Here is an 18,954-nt window from a genome sequence, read left to right as displayed (position 1 = left end):
GGTCACTTTTAATCCTTACTTGTGTGTAGTAATTGGAATAAATTCATTCGAAACTCTAATATAATGAAAACATGAATTCAACAATCACACTTATATGGAACGATTATCTGTATTTAATTTGAATAAAAGATTCGTTATATCACTAGTGAAATCCTCGACACCAACATCCCTCCACTTAATTGTTGTTAGAACATGCTCAATTGGCCATACGCTACTTATAATATAGTCAAAAGCACAAGAAAAACAAAATATACTAAAAATTAATTGAATACGAAACTTAATGGTAGCTGATAATAGCGACCGATCCAAGAAATTTGGGATGTGGGCACGAGATTAGTGAAGGTAGGCGAATTGATATATATACATCTGAGGGGGTATATTATTAAAAAAAACATATGTATGTAAATTTTGAATTTTCTTGAAAATTACACCGTTGCTTCGAGGGTTGTTGAAAAATCATTATCACAAGGAAGAAAGAGGGAAAAGGGTGACGTAAAGCATAAAAGGGCACATGGGCATCAGTTTTTCTTGAGCTGAAATGCTCCAGATAAGGCATGGAGGCATGTGGAGGAGAATATTCAACTCTCTTTTTTTCAATAAACCCCAAAAAAAGAAAAAAACATAGCTCGTGTCTGGTTTTATTTTCTCCAAATATATTTGAATTGATAGATTTTTACATAGAAATTAACTCGTAAGTGTTGAAAATATTTTAAGACAAGTCACATACATCATCCATATTTACCAGTCGAATGGGATACATCAACTTTCAGCTGATCATATATACCACTAGTTGGTATCAAATGAAATACGTAATTCACTTATCTCTCGTCTCGAAATTAAAAAACTAAATTCAAGATGATCTCTCTTTACACTAACAAAAACTCTTATGAGACCGTCTTACGGATTAATTTTGTGATAAAGATCTTCAATCCGACTCAATCCATGAAAATATATTATTTTTTATAACCAAATTCCAAATATTCGGAAACATTCAATCATCTAGTGTGGTCTCATCCTTATTCAACCCAATCGATTCTCAACATCAATGTTTAGTACCTGGGAAGAGATTCATTTTTATAGGTCTACACACATGATCCCCCCTCCCAAATAAAGTAGTTCATTTTTTTATTTATTTCTCATAGTATATTAAAAAAACATCAATTCGAGTTGAGACAGAAAAATATTACCCCATATATGATAATCGAATACAAACTGTATCTTCCATAACACGTGGTCACAAAATATATTATTTTTTTTTAAAAAAAAACATACCACAAAATATGTTTTGTTGTTTTTATGATAGATCGTGACATGACAATTCTACTCAATATCATACCCGAAAATTCATTTTTGTGGAGGCAACAAATTATTAATTATATGTATCTAAATTATGTATAAATATTTATAGATATATACATCTATATTCAAATTTGAGGTGCACCAGACGATGGGAGAACATGCATGGATCCATAGCGTAAGCCTTGCAGCTAGCTTCCAACTAATAAAGTCATTTGATACTCTTGTCTCGACCTCTAAAAAATTAGCTAACAGGGCCCCGCTTAAACATCATTACCGAACGGGTTTGTTTGACCCTACTTACATAGACAGTGTCTCAAAATCATCGAAAAATCGATATGTGTCAAATTTTGATAAGTGTCAACTTTTCATTATACGGAGTTGACACACGTCAATTTTTCAATAGTTTGGGGCACTACCTACATTGGTAGGGTCGAACAAACCAAATTCAAGGTTTGGTGGATCCAATTCAATGTGTATATATGAATATTGAATGGTGCATATCTTCGGGAAAAAAATATTTTGGATAACTTAAAAGCTAAGAGTTGCAAATAATAGCTAGCTTCCTCAACTAGGTTTTTCCCAAAATCCAATTACATAAACACGCAAATATACATATGGGACGGATGAAATATATATATATATATATATATATATATATATATATAGATAACATTTAAAAAATGTAATATATAATACGTATGCATATTATATCTATTGACAATTATTATAATTTTAAAAAAAATACTCAGTGTAACATATAAACACGGGTACGTAAATCATGTGTTTTATTATTATTTGCACAACACAGTCAACATTATCTTCATATAGTGTCACATGCTTCTTGTCGAATGATAATCCACATGAGATTTGGATATGTTCGGTCATTGATTTTATCCACACAAATTCACGAATTACTCCATATAGTGCAATAATCTCGGCATGATTTGATGAAGTTGTTACGAGTGTTTGTTTCTGTGAACGTCATGAAATTGCAGTATCTCCACGGGTAAATACATATCCGGTCTGGAAATATGTCTTGTGTGGATCAGATAATTACCCAACATCAGGATAACCAATTATACTTTGATTGGTATCTTTTGAATACAAAAGTCCCAAGTTTGCCGTACCTCGTAGGGAACAGAATATATGTTTAATTCCGTTCTAATGTCTCTTTGTTGGATATGAGCTAAATCTTGCCAATAAATTTACAACAAAATATATATCGGGTCTTCTACAATTTGCAAGATACATAAGAGCACCAATAGTACTTAGATATGATACTTCTGGACCAAGAATAACTTCATCATCTTCACATAAACCGAATAGATCTTTTTATATGTTTAATGATCTAACAACCATTGGAGTAATTAAAAGATTTGATTTATCCATATTAAAACGTTTAAGGACCTTTTCTGTATAATTTGTGTAATGCCCGAGAGTATAGGTTGATAATATGAAATAATGAAATATTGCATGGATGAGAGACTGCACCTACACTACAGTTTATACAGCACCTGCAGTCATTTATATTGAATTTCAGAATGTAGGGCCGAAGCCACACCGCACCCGCGCCTAGAAATGTACCGCACCCGCGGTAGATAGCCAGTAGGGTGGGAAATTTTATACGAACTAGGACCGCAACCACGGTGCAGAAGTGACCGCGCCCGCGGTCGACGTTTATGCATTTTTGGATGGCCTGCTGAAGCTTGAGCGCAGCCGCGGTTCATGAGCTACCGCACCCGCGGTCATACGTGTTGCTTGAAAAATAATAACATGTGTCCTTGGCCATGCATATAGGTGTGTTGTCCTTCTTCCCTTCCATTTGAGCAGAAGAACCGAGGGAGCATTTCAGGAAAAAAAAAAAAAAAAAGGGAAGGTGATTTCATCTTAGTAGCAAGATTGTGCAACTTTTATCCATCCAAACTTCAATCTAAACATAGATTTGCACTCCTTGCATCAAGGGCTTCAAAAGGGTATATGTTTTATTAAATTCCAGCATGTTTTGATATATATGTGTTGGGAGAATGATGAATTGAGCTCTATGATATGTTCTTAAGATTTTGGGGACACGTATATTTGCAACCGGATCGATTATCGGATGTCATATGCTATTGTTATGATATTCCAGCTTGTATGAGTTGAGATAAGGCAGATTTTGGGAGATTATGATTGTTGTTATTGATGTTATGGCGTGTGGATAATATATTGATTGTTATTGAGTGACCGGTATCGAGAAAATAAGCCGTTATGCTGTCAAACTGTATTGAGATTAGTTATTGATTTATATATGCATTGAATGGAGTTGGTGAATGATATTGTACCTCTCTGCATTGCCATTTCAGAGTTGATATTATCAGATTCGATACCAAGATCTCGACCACGACAAATAATGTGCGACGAAAGGTATAATTCATGTGAATTCGGGAGATATGACTCGAATCAGATTTGGTTGGAGTTTCCCAAAATCACATAATAGATTGTTGTTTATGTTTGATTACGATTATGCCTTGTTTATAGATTTATATTCAAGGATTTAAGATAGGAGAGTAATTGGCAGAATTGCCAAATTTCTAGATGTTCGGTGATATCGACGCATAGGAGCAGACTTCCTCCGATTGTAGACATTCGATACAGACAGGACCGAAGTCTAGGAATAAGAGTACCGTCACCCCGATTGGGAGGGTAGGTGGAAGACAGTGACGTCTTATTCATACCGGGATCCCTAGAGTTAGAGTTGAGTCGAGTCAAGATATGATTATTGACTTGGTTTCCTAGAATATGGAACCTTTTGCTATTACTTTGCTTCATGATAATAGCATGTTTATGATTTATGATTGTGTATATGCATGTATACATGTTTTATACTGGGATTCGTTCTCACCGGAGTTTCCGGCTGTTGTTGTGTCTGTATGTGTGCATGGCAACAGGTGGGACAGGATCTGGGTCTCGACGAGGATGAGAGATTGATAGAGTGGTGATCACGGGCATGGAAGAAGAACTAGTGGTCTAGATGTTTGGACATTGCTAATACTAGTTTGTATATAAGTGTTGAAACAAGACATGATTGTATCTATGTTTGTTGAAATAAAATAAAGACATCTTGCTTTGTTTATACATTTGATTTAATGTTAAAAGAAAAATTTTGACCCATATTTTCTAGAAAAGATCCAATAAATCCTAAAAGAATTGAGTTAGAGCACGGGTCCCCACAACAGGTGGTATCAGAGCAGTAGGTTCTGTAGACTGAGATAGAATAGAATGAGCGGGGTAGATCGAGTCATCTTCCTTGCTTTTGATGTGCTAGCTGTTAGAGTAGGTGCACGTCGAGCCAAGTGTTGGCCGACTGTTCACGATGAAACTCTTTGTATTAAACGATCTTTATTTTAATAATATTTGAATTTATTAATTTGGCGCATCTTTATCTTTATACCCATGCGAGTTGCATAGATAAAGTCCTTGAATATACAAATAGTAGAAAGAATATGAGATGCTCATATGATGAGTATCATGAAACTCATATTTGTAATACTGTATATTCTAAACGGTTCCTAGTCGATTCAGCCGCCACTAAGAAGGATATAGGCCGCTCGAGTTAGAGACTAGTATCTGCGATGTGAGTACCATGTTTCATTGGTAGGGGACATTGTGATGTCCGAGCATGCAGATAGGTGCTCCTTGTAGAGTGCACTGAACAACCCTCCATAAAGGACTTTCCAAGTGGTTCTCACTTATCGAGTGGAAAAGTCCTAGTTTATGGTTGTACACCATTAGTCCTTAGACCCGGGACAACATTGAGACTCTATGTGCTAGCGTTTCACTTTGACTTGTTTACCGACTCTTATGGGGTCATCAGGTGACAAGGTTGGTGTTACGGCGAAACATATAGGAGTCGATGCATTGTAGCCGGGGATTCACCGCTTACCTACGGGTATGGATATCCTATGTGTTTTTCCATGTATGTGTGGGTTGAAATCTCTGATCAGAGTATGGTGGTAATTATGAAAGGGGTTTCATAGATTACACCATCGATGCAACCACAACATGACACATAGTATCGATTCATTGACAACTCTCGATAAACCAATAGTTGTCGAATCGGTCGGGATATATGAGTTGAAGGGACCGTACTGTACGCTAACCATAATTGATTGGTTCTTGCAGGCACTATCATGTGATACCTAGGGAATCACGTAAGCGATGATGCTAGGCGTTTAACGTGATTGGTTGGGTACTATCAGACTTGAGTTCTGACGTTCTTGTTATCAAGGTGTTGATAAGTAAGAATGGGGCAATTGGGGTATGCTCGTATAAGGACATGTTTAGTCCGAATCACATGGAGATGTGAACCCACGGCTAGTTGTATCAATGAACCATTGAGGGCCACACAAGTATTAACTTTGTAAATCCCGAAGAGAAGTAAAATTAGTTCAATGTGTTGAACGGCTTATAAATGTGTTTATAAGCGTAAAGAAAAATAGAAGTGTGACTTCTATGAGAGAAATATAAATTTTAATTTATGGAAGTGTTCCTAGATTAAAATTGGGCCAAGTGAATAATGTATTTGAAAATTGTGATTTTCATAAACATTATTATGGACTAAATTAAATTAATTCAAGTGTTGAATTAATTATACACTAGTGGACCTAGTAGAGTCTAAATAATTAAAATAATTCAAGTGTTGAATTAATTAAATTATATTGAGTCTTGTAGAGCTCAATTAAATAATTATTTAACTAGTGGGACTTGAATAAATTCAAGTAGTATTTAATTAATCTCAAATGTGTTTGAGATAATTAAAATTTAGTCTATGGTTTTTAATGTGTTAAAAATCATATAATATATGTGAGACATGCTAGGGTTTGCATGCTTGGGAGGTGAAAGGTTGTGAATACTTTTTATTAAAAAAATTCAAAAGCATGAAACTTTTGAGAGACAACTTTACACAACAACCAAGGCTAGTCTCCCACACTCCTCTCTCTCACTTTTTGGCCGAAAATTGAAGGGGATTTTCTCTCATTTTTCTCTCATCTTGTGTTCTTCATTTTCTTGGAGAATACTCACTTCTTTTTGATAAATCTTCAAATATTTCTAGTGCAATATTTGAAGGGGTTTACATTGTTAGTGGTGGGCTTAATTCTTGAAGAGGAGGGAAGCTTGTAGATCTTTCTTGCCTTAGAAGAGCTTAGTTGCTAGTCAACTAAGTTGGAGCCATTATCAACTTTGTGAAGTTGATAGGTAATCTCTTAAACATCCTATGCATGTTTTTGTAGTTTTGTAAATATTGCACAAAATAATCAAGGTGGCCGAAAATTTCATGTTTAGAAATTAATTTTTGACTTCCGTTGCGCTCCCGGCCACCGTAACCGGTCCGCTTTCACTAGCATGATTTTTTGCTTTCCCTATTACATGTTGTATTGTTATCTGAGTTGATTGCAGCATGTATTTGTAAAGACTGAATCAGAACCGATTCTGGATCAGAGGTATATGATCAGAGGAGTGCTGAGACAGCTTGTATAGATTGTGTACTAATCATGTTGATAATCAGATATGCCGCCTAGAAGAATACCACAACTAGCTGCAGGTCAAGTGCCAGGACAGGGTAGTACGTCAGGTACACAGATGGATGTGACCGCTACACCTATGGAGACGTTATTGAAGAGGTTTCAGTCATTTCATCCCCCGACTTTGAAGGGCACGGAGACTGCAGTGGATTGTGAGAGCTGGCTAGACGATATAGAGATGATATTTGAATCTCTTGCTTATACAGATGAACGGAGAGTGAAGTTGATTGGACATCAGTTGCAGAAAGTGGCAAAGAGTTGGTGGCTTACCACGAAAAGAGCATTGGAGCATCGAGAGATCGATATTACTTGGAAGGTATTCAAAGATGAATTTTATCAGCGTTTCTTTCCAGTCTCCTATCGAAAAGACAAAGGGGCCGAATTTTCCAACTTGATACTAGGGCAATTGAATATTGAAGAGTATGTTGCCAAATTTTCTTCCTTGATCCGATTTGCGCCACACGTGGCAGGAAATGATGAAGTGGTCGCCGATCAATTCATCAATGGTTTGAACTCGGATATTTTTACTTTAGTGAACACGGGGCGACCCAACACTTTTTCTGATGCACTGAATAGAGCGAAAGGATCAGAGGCTGGCTTGATTAGGCAGCGAGGAGCTTTCTATAGTGTTCAGAGTCAGTGACAGCCATAGCCCGCCGCACAGTTTCCACCACCTCCTCCTCGATTTGATAGTGGAAGTAGTAGTAGTGGGAAGAAAGATTATTTGAAAGCTAGAGGCAAGCAGTTCAAGAGATCAGGGAGCAGTTCGTCGAGCTCCAGTGGGTCACGACAGAAAGGTCCTGGCCAGAGTTCAGAGTATACAGGTGTTTACTGTAGTTATTGTGGAGGCAGGCATGCCACTGAGCAGTGTCAGGGAGTGATGGGCCGATGCAATATCTGTAGATAGCCGGTACACTTTGTCAGAGTCTGTCCCCAGTGAGGTGTACAACAAGCTCAGAGTGTTGGAGCATCTGGTTCAGTATCTCAGCCTGAGCGGCAAGCATCATCTGTTCATTCCTTTCATCCGCCACCTACACAGACCCAGTCCCGAGCCAGAGGTAGCCAGACAGTGAGCCAACCTCCCAGACAGCAGGCTCGAGTGTTCGCACTGACAGAGGAGCAGGCCCAGGATGCGCCAGACGATGTGATTGCAGGTAACTGTTTTCTTTGCGGTTATCCTGCATATGTGTTGATAGACACAGGTGAATCCCATACATTCATTTTTGAGCATTTTGCATTGACACATGCATTGCCTGTTGAGTCATTGTCTACTGTAGTGTCTATTTCTTCTCCGTTGGGAAGTGGTCTGATATCTGTGACTTCAGTTAGACATTGCATACTACAGTTCAAGGGTCATGAGATTGACTTAGATTGCATAATGCTTGGTTTAGCTGACTTTGATTGTATAGTGGGTATCGATATGTTAACCAAGTACATAGCCACCGTACACTGTTTTCACAAGATTGTCAGATTCAGACCTGAAATTACAGAAGAATGAAAATTATACGGTAAGGGTTCCAGATCTCGGATTCCCTTAGTGTCTGCTTTGACTATGAGTAGATTATTGCAGAAAGGAGCAGAGGGGTTCCTTGTATATTCAATAGATCTACTGAAATCGAGCCCTACTTTAGCAGATCTGCCAGTGGTGTGTGAGTTTGCTGATGTATTTCCAGATGAGATCCCAGGGTTACCCCCAGCCTGAGAGATAGATTTCAGCATAGATCTTGTGTCAGGTACTGTTCCTATATCTCGAGCTCCGTATAGAATGGAACCTATTGAACTAAAAGAATTGAAAGCACAATTAGAAGATCTTCTACCCAAGGGATATATCAGACTTAGTGTATCTCCTTGGGGTGCTCCAGTACTTTTTGTACGAAAGAAAGACGGTTCGATGAGATTGTGTATCGAATATCGAAAACTGAATAAGGCAATGATAAAGAACAAGTATCATTTGCCTCGTATCGACGACTTATTTGATCAGTTGCAGGGATCTTCTATCTATTCCAAGATTTATTTGCGATCAGGATATCACCAGCTCAGAGTTCGAGATGTTGATATACCGAAGATAGCATTCCGAACCAGGTATGGACACTACAAATTTATTGTCATGCCTTTTGGTTTAACGAATGCTCCAGCGGTGTTTATGGGATTGATGATGTGATGCCCAATATTTTATATTATGTTAAATTACGATTATTAATTTCTAATCGAGACGATTATGAAAGGGCTAACCGAAACACGAAATGAGATCGCGTGTGAAAATTGATGTGCGACGACAGTGGCATCGGCGCACTTGCACGACTATATGCGCGCACATGCGCGAGAGGTCCAGAGAGGTTCGCGCACATGCGCGAGGGTGGCAGAGAGTTGGCATTTTGAGCAGAAGCCTCGCACATATGCGCCAAGATGGGTCGCGCATATGCGCGGAAGGTGGTCGCGCATATGCGCGAGACGTGCAGTAGGCACACCGAGCCACTTGGCTTATTGCATGTACGTGTGTGTGTGTGTGTGTGTGTGTATATATATATATATATATATATATATATATATATTGTTATAATCCTTCAGAAACGAGAAATCGAAGGAAACGCTATCGAAATTGTCTTTGAAGCTTAGGATCGCGATTGTGAGAAATCCGTCCGTTAGATTTTAAATCCGACTTCGGTACTGTGTTTATAACAACACAGGCTACTACAGGACGTAAGTTTTATTAAGTTTTGACATGTTTTGAAATTATGATGTTGTTGGAATTGAATACACGTCATATATGTTGTTCTTGACATGTTAAACAGCGTAGAATCGAAGTCAAATTAAGAAACGGACTGAATATGGATTTGTTATGAATTTCAGAATGAAATTGACTAGAATTGTTATCAGATTTGTACGGTGATTGATTGTAAATTGTTGGAATTAGTAGATACTGGTTAGATGTCGCAAGATTGTACTGTTGTACCGTCAGAATTTGATTAAACAAAGATGTAGTGATTTGATTAGAATATTGATACAAAATATTGATATTGTCATTGCCAGATTGAACAGTGACAGACTTTGAATCAAGACTTTGATTGTATCAGATTGACAGCAAGAAAGGTATAAATAAATGTTGATTCGGGATTGCACAACTCGAGTTAGGTTTGACTTGAGTTTCTCTAAATCACATACTTTATTTTATTGCATTGATATTTACAGATTATCAGATTGATATGTTTAGCCTATTGAATTATAGCAGAGCCAGAGTTTGAGTCTAGGGCAGATCAGCCTAGCTTGGGCAGAACTGCCGAGTCTTTGTCGGAATCGCGAAGACTCTAGACTTACGGTGTATCGATGAGCTTAGATGTAGATCGACGTCTATTGTAGACATTCGATACAGCATACCAAAGTCTAAATTAGATCGGGATCCCTAGATTAGAGATAAGATAAGATTAGATCACGAGTCAATGATTCATGTAGTCAGATCGGATACATGTTTTGATGTTTGTTTATGCTTTTATATATGTTTTATATGATCGCATGTATACATTGTTTATTCTGGGATATTTATATCTCACCGGAGTTATCCAGCTGTTGTCTTGTTTGTATGTATGCATAGCAACAGGTGAGACAGGTTCAGGGTCACAGAGGTGAAGGAAGATCGAGATTAGAGTGGTGATTCCGGACTTGGATATAGATAGATTTTATTACTTGATTGTAGTAGTTGAACCTAGTTTTGAATTAGATGCATGTTATATAGGATTTGTATTATTATACTGGTTTGTATAATAGAGTAATTCCATTACCTTCCGCATTTTAAAACAAAAAATTTTAGAACCTGTTTATTTTAAATGATTAAATTAGTCCCAATGACGATTAAGAAATGATTAGCGTCCGGGTCCCCACAGATGAACCATGTCTTTCAGAGGTATTTGGATGAGTTTGTGATTGTTTTTATTGATGATATCTTAGTTTATTCTAAGAATCTGAGTGAGCATGCCGATCATTTGAGAATTGTGTTGCAAATGTTGAGAAATGAAAGATTATTTGCTAAACTGTCAAAGTGTGAGTTTTGGCTGAGACAGGTTGTCTTCTTGGATCATATCATATCTGGAGACGGTATTTCTGTAGATCCGAGTAAAGTTGAAGCTGTGATCAGTTGGCCGAGACCGACTTTTGTGCCAGAGATACGCAGTTTTATGGGTCTAGCAGGGTACTATCGACGATTCATCAAAGATTTTTCCACTTTTGCGAAGCTAATTACCCAGTTGACACAGAAGAATGCGCCATTTGTATGGTCTGAGGATTGTGAATCTAGCTTCCTAGAGTTGAAGAAGAGGCTAACCAGTGCTCCAGTATTGACGATACCTTCAGGTACTGGTGATTTTACTGTATATTGTGATGCATCTCACAGAGGGCTAGGATGTGTTCTTATGCAGCGAGGACATGTGATCGCATATGCCTCGAGACAGTTGAAGACTCACGAGACCCGGTACCCAATTCATGATCTTGAATTGGCGGCCATTGTTTTTGCATTGAAGATTTGGCGTCACTATCTTTATGGTGAGAAATTTGAGATTTACTCTGATCACAAGAGCCTGAATTATCTGTTTTCTCAGTCAGAGTTGAACATGAGACATCGCAGATGGCTCGATTTGTTGAAAGATTTTGATTTCGAGATCAAATACTATCCAGGGAAGTCAAATGCAGCAGCGGATGCCTCGAGTCGAAAGGTATGTGCCCTATCCTTATCGACGATAGGTGTTTCGAATTTAGTTGAAGATTGCTGTTTGTCTGGATTGACATTTGATACAGATAGTAGACCGCTACGACTTGCTTCGATTCAAGTTGAGCCAGATTTGATTATGAGAATCAAGGAAGTCCAAAGAACTGATCATAATGTGCAGAAGTTGATTGATATGGTCAGATCAGGACATCAGTCAGAGTATCAGGTACATGATTATGTTATGTATGTGAATAACCGTATTGTAGTGCCAGATGTTCCAGAATTGAAACAACAGATTATGTCAGAAGCGCACTGTAGTCGGTTTAGTATTCATCCTGGTAGCAGAAAGATGTACAATGACTTGAAGACACATTTCTGGTGGAAACAGATGAAGTCAGATATTACCGAATTTGTGTCTAAGTGCTTGAATTGCCAACAGGTGAAGGCCGAGAGAAAGAAGCCCGGAGGTTTACTTCAGAGTTTAGCTATTCCTGAATGGAAATTGGATCACATTTCCATGGATTTCGTTACGAAGTTACCATGATCATCCCGGGGTTGTGATGCGATTTGGGTCATTATTGACAGATTAACCAAATCAGCGTGTTTTATTCCATACAGAATGACATACCGACACGATCAGATGGCAGACTTGTATGTCAGAGAGGTAGTCAGATTGCATGGTGTGCCGAAGTCTATCGTATCAGATCGTGATCCCCGATTCACTTCACATTTCTGGCACAGTTTGCAGCAGGCTTTAGGTACGACATTGCACCTGAGTATTGCTTATCATCCTCAGACAGACAGACAGTCAGAGCGGACTATCCAGACTTTAGAGGACATGTTGAGAGCTGTAGTGCTAGATTTCGGCATTGGTTGGCAAGATTCACTGCCACTTTGTGAATTCTCGTACAACAAGAGCTATCAGACGAGTATCGAGATGGCACCGTTTTAAGCTTTGTATGGCAAGAAGTGCAGATCTCCGTTGTACTGGGATGATATATCTGAGGTACCAGAACTTGGGCCTGATATGATTCGAGAAATGACTGAGAAGGTGAAGATTATTCAGAAAAGGATGAAGACGGCACAAGATAGGCAAGCCAAATATGCCAATATCAGACGTAGACCGTTGGTATTTGAGCAGGGAGACAGAGTATTCTTGAAGATTTCTCCTTTCAGAGGCATTTTCAGATTTGGCAAACGTGGAAAGTTGTCTCCTAGATATGTCGGTCCGTATGAGATTCTTGAGAAGATTGGCGATCGAGCATATCGATTTGCTCTTCCTCCTTCTTTATCTGGGATACATGACGTTTTTCATGTATCGATGTTGCGTAGATATATGCCAGATATTTCTCATGTCATTCAGCCTAATAAAGCCGAGCTTGATCAGACTTTGAGTTATGTTGAGCAACCGATACAGATTCTTGATCGGAAAGAGAAGCAGCTCAGAACGAAGACTATTCCGCTTGTGAAAGTTCAGTGGAGTCGTCATGGCGTCGAGGAAGCGACTTGGGAGACAGAAGCAGATATGAGACATAAACATTCCGAGGTATTTACATGATGTAAGTATTTATTCAGTTTTGATTACACTGCTTCCGTTACATACCTTGATTTATTGTTTGCGAGTTCGAGGACGAACTCATATCTAAGAGGGGGAGAAATGTAATGCCCGAGATTGTAGGTTGATAATACGAAATAATGAAATATTGCATGGATGAAAGACCGCACCTACACTCCAGTTTATACTGCACCTGCGGTCATTTATATTGAATTTTAGAATGTAGGGCTGAAGCCACATCGCACCCGCGCCTAGAAATGTACCGCACCCACGGTAGATGGCCAGTAGGGTAGGAAATTTTATACGAACTAGGACCGCAACCGCGGTGCAGAAGTGACCGCGCCCGCTGTCGACGTTTATGCATTTTTGGATGGCCTGCCGAAGCTTGAGCGCAGCCGCGGTTCATGAGATACCGCACCCGCGGTCATACGTGTTGCTTGAAAAATAATAACATGTGTCCTTGGCCATGCATATAGGTGTGTTGTCCTTCTTCCCTTCCATTTGAGCAGAAGAACCGAGGGAGCAGTTCAGGAAAAAATAAAAAAGGGAAGGTGATTTCATATTAGTAGCAAGATTGTGCAACTTTTATCCATCCAAACTTCAATCTAAACATAGATTTGCACTCCTTGCATCAAGGGCTTCAAAAGGGTATATGTTTTATTAAATTCCAGCATGTTTTGATATATATATGTGTTGGGAGAATGATGAATTGAGCTCTATGATATGTTCTTAAGATTTTGGGGACACGTATATTTGCAACCGGATCGATTATCGGATGTCATATGCTATTGTTATGATATTCCAGCTTGTATGAGTTGAGATAAGGAAGATTTTGGGAGATTATGATTGTTGTTATTGATGTTATGGCGTGTGGATAATATATTGATTGTTATTGAGTGACCGGTATCGAGAAAATAAGCCGTTATGCCGTCAAACTGTATTGAGATTAGTTATTGATTTATATATGCATTGAATGGAGTTGGTGAATGATATTGTACCTCTCTGCATTGCCATTTCAGAGTTGATATTATCAGATTCGATACCGAGATCTCGACCACGACAAATAATGTGCGACGAAAGGTATAATTCATGTGAATTCGGGAGATATGACTCGAATCAGATTTGGTTGGAGTTTCCCAAAATCACATACTAGATTGTTGTTTATGTTTGATTACGATTATGCCTTGTTTATAGATTTATATTCAAGCATTTAAGATAGGAGAGTCATTGGCAGAATTGCCAAATTTCTAGATGTTCGGTGGTATCGACGCATAGGAGCAGACTTCCTCCGATTGTAGACATTCGATACAAACAGGACCGAAGTCTAGGAATAAGAGTACCGTCACCCCGATTGGGAGGGTAGGTGGAAGACAGTGACGTCTTATTCATACTGGGATCCCTAGAGTTAGAGTTGAGTCGAGTCAAGATATGATTATTGTGGAACCTTTTGCTATTATTTTGCTTCATGATAATAGCATGTTTATGATTTATGATTGTGTATATGCATGTATACATGTTTTATACTGGGATTCGTTCTCACCGGAGTTTCCGGCTGTTGTTGTGTCTGTATGTGTGCATGGCAGTAGGTGGGACAGGATCTGGGTCTCGACGAGGATGAGAGATTGATAGAGTGGTGATCACGAGCATGGAAGAAGAACTAGTGGTCTAGATGTTTGGACATTGCTAATACTAGTTTGTATATAAGTGTTGAAACAAGACATGTTTGTATTTATATTTGTTGAAATAAAATAAAGACATCTTGCTTTGTTTATACATTTGATTTAATGTTAAAAGAAAAATTTTGACCCATATTTTCTAGAAAAGATCCAATAAATCCCAAAAGAATTGAGTTAGAGCCCGGGTCTCCACAATTTGACTGGTGAACAAATATTCCAGATGTAACAATGGTGATTGTCTTATAATAAGTTTTCTAAAAGCAAATGTTTTGCATTGAAACTTATTAATTTGAAATATCTTCTGGTCTTTCAGTGGATGACCATGTGTATTTTTTATAAATTTTCGTATCATTGATGAACTAGAATGTCCTAATCGATCATGTCAATTGATTAATATTGAAGAATTATCAAATACCATGTTCGATTCAATTAGAATTATATGTGTATAATGCAATCCATTAGGGAGCATTGATAGTTTTTCAACTACATATTTCTTTCCTGATTTATATGTGGTAAGACATATATTTCTCATTTCCTTCATTTATTGTCTGAGTATCTTACCCTTAGGAATATATGTCATAAAACTCAACAAATTCTTTTCGATTGTGGTGAATACAAATCATCATTTATCAGATATTTTATACCATTAGGTAACAAAAAATGTACTTTACCACAACTTTAATCAAGTCTACAAGACCTGATATTGTATTCACCATTGTTTTTTTTTTAGTTCTAAGAAATATTTTTTTATCTCGGATAATAATGTGCGTTGTACCACTATCAGGTATGCAAACTTCTATGTGATTGATTCATTTTTTAGCTTTTGTTCATAGCAATTTCTATATTTGAACTTCAAAAAAATGAAATGAAAAAATCAATTACAATATATATGTAATTTATTGAAAAATATAAGGCAATATTATAATTATACAATAAAACTTTAGTCTATCACTAATATATTGATCATTTTCAGAGAAATCATTCAGAAAATCTCCACCATAAAAATGAGTTGAATCACTTAAACGGTCACTGTGTTCAGTAAAGTTTTTCTCTTTTTCTTTTCCCTTTATTGATTCTTTATAGGGCTTATAAAGGTGCTCGGGGGCTCGACAAATACGAGACCAATGTCATGTAGTGCCGCATCTAAAACAGGAACTTTCAAATCGTCTTGAGTGAATTTCATTAACACTCATGTTTTCATAACGCCTTTTTAGTGGGCAGTTCATGACGTCCTTTTGATATGAGTTACAGAAGTAACTATTTCGATGTTTTCAAAACTATGATCGCGACCACAACCACGACCACTTCCACGTCCACGTCCACGTCCATGACTTCAACTTCGATCTCGACCAAAACCTTGTCTTTGAATTTGACTTTAGTTTCCAGATTTAAATTAATTTTTACTTGCAACATTTACTTCTGGAAATGATGTTCATCCAATGAGTCGGGATTGATGATTTCTCATTAGCAGCTCGCTGTTCTTTTCCGCCACAAGAATACATGCGATAAGTTCAGAATATCTCGCAAATTCACGCACTCTATATTATTGTTGTATAGTTCTATTTGATGCGTGAAAAGTGAAAAATGTTTTTTCAAGCATTTCCGATTTCGTGATCTCATGTCCACAAAATTTTAATTACAGGATTATTCGATACATCGTCGAGTTGTAATCATTGATTTTCTTAAAATCTTAGAATCTTAACATATTTCATTCATCACGGGCGGTCGGAAATATAACTTCCCTAATATGTTCAAATATTTCCTTTAATCATTTTCATAAAGACATGAGATCTGTTTCAATTAGATATTCACATTTTAATCCTTCATCAAGATGTCGACGCAAAAATATCATACCTTTTGATTTTTCTTGTGATGATGAGATACCATTTTCTTTCATGGTCTCATTTAGACCCAATGACTCAAGATTCATTTCTACATCAAGAGTCCATGACATATAATTTTTTCCCGTAATGTCAAGCGCAACAAATTCGAGTTTTGCCAAATTTGACATGGCATGGTATTATAAAAATAACAATTCATTTTATTAGTTAAATTCTAAATCTATTGATATGACAATACAAAGTAACAGATAAACTATAAGTACAATCATTCTTAAAAATAAAGAAAAAATGCGAGGCAAATATTCTCTGATAAATACAAGACTAATTAGTATAATAACCAAAATAAATATACAAAATAACCTTGAAAGAACCATCATCTTCTTCTTCAAATATTTTGATGAAGAAAATTTTTAGGGGGGAAGAGTAAGTTTGGAGTGATTGAATGTATTTGTAAAATCATATTTATTGGGTAAAAACTACTCGTTTATGACCATTTATGACCGTTACAAAATCTTAAAAAATAAATCTATATATATGTAAATTTTATGGTAATAATATGATGTATATAATGTTAATCATGTTTATATAATTATGTATATCACATCACATTATTATAATGAGGTATCAGAGACTTTTTTATAAAATAATATGACATTATATAAATATATATAATTAATATATAGCACAATAAAAATATATAAACAGTGAAATAATCACATCATGTTATAATGAGGTGTCATAGACTCCTTTTATATAATAAAATGATATTATTCGAATATATATATATATATATATATATATATATATATATATATATATATATATATATATATATATATTATATATATATATATAGTAACACAATAAAAATATATAAGCAATGTAATAATATAATCACATCACTTTATTATAATGAGGCATCACAGACTCTTTTTATATAATGACATGATATTATATATTAAATATATACACAATATAAATAAATAAACAACAAAATAAATATTTTTACTTTTGAATATTGTTACATTTTTTCTTGTATTTTGGAGCTTGGAAAAAAATGGAGAACCGAACCTTCGAGTATCGTGCTGATAACGTGTTAGAAGTAAAAATTTACGGTAAAAAAATTAAAATCTCAAACTCACAAAATATATTAAACTACACACTTTATACAATTTTGTCTACTCAACTGTGTGTTTTCTTCACAAATTAACAGAATTATTTATAGAATTTCTTCGAAAATAATCCAAAAATAAATAAATCATTATATATATTATCACACACTAATTTTCAATATTTACAATTCTTCAAAACTATCATATTCTTATGTCATATTAATAATTTATTTATTTTGTATGAATAAGCAAAGCAAGTGATGTTATTCAATTAAATCACCATTCTTGTATAATCAATTTAGTGCAATAATTGTATCTGCTTGGAAAACAACCGAGCTGTGATACTTGAGCTGTTATGTTATTTAACTGATCTGAGTTGTTCCGTTACCATCGACTATAACTTTTAATAAAACATTAAGTGATCAGTCCCTAAATTATACGTTTTTTTGAGGATTATCTCCTCTAACATAGACAAAATGGGGAGAGGATATGTATAAATTTTAATTTCAATGTTGATTACTTTTAAATTCCTTATAAATATGTCGTGAATTTTACAGTTAGACTACTGCCTTTGGCATAGGGAAATAAAGAAATTTCAAGGGCCATGTTCAGAGGGTGACTTAGCCAGTGGCTAATATATATCAGAGAACCAAGTTAACGAATAATTTGAAATATATATGTAATGAAACTTGATTTCACATGTAAAATAAATTTTTAATGTAAATATTAATTTATTCAGTCAATGAAAATAATCGATATGGCCTAATTGACCCCGTTCTTCCACCACTCTTTATAAATACTTACAAATTCTCTCCGATTTCTTCCACTTCACTTCACTACAATTAAAATTTTTTCTCACTTACACGATTTTACAACTTCACAACACTTAAAATTTAAATTTCTTACACGATTTTACCACTTCACAATACTTAAAATTTTTATCTCTTACACGATTGTATCAATTAATAACACAGATTTATTAAATTATTAAATTTTTTATTTTACCGCACCTATTAATAAACAGATTTATTAAATTATTTAATTTTTTTTTATTTTACCGCACAAATTAGCGACGGAATTCATACATAGACCGTCGCTAGATAGCGACAGTTTCTAACATAAATTCCGTCTCTAATTAGCGACGGTTTTAACATTCCGTCGCAATATAGCGACGGTGTGTAACATGAATTCCGTCGCTAAATTTAGTAATTTAA

The sequence above is a fragment of the Primulina eburnea genome, chromosome 6, assembly GCF_022965805.1.
Source record: "Primulina eburnea isolate SZY01 chromosome 6, ASM2296580v1, whole genome shotgun sequence".
Lineage (NCBI taxonomy): Eukaryota > Viridiplantae > Streptophyta > Magnoliopsida > Lamiales > Gesneriaceae > Primulina > Primulina eburnea.
Note: the sequence above shows the minus strand (reverse complement) of the source record.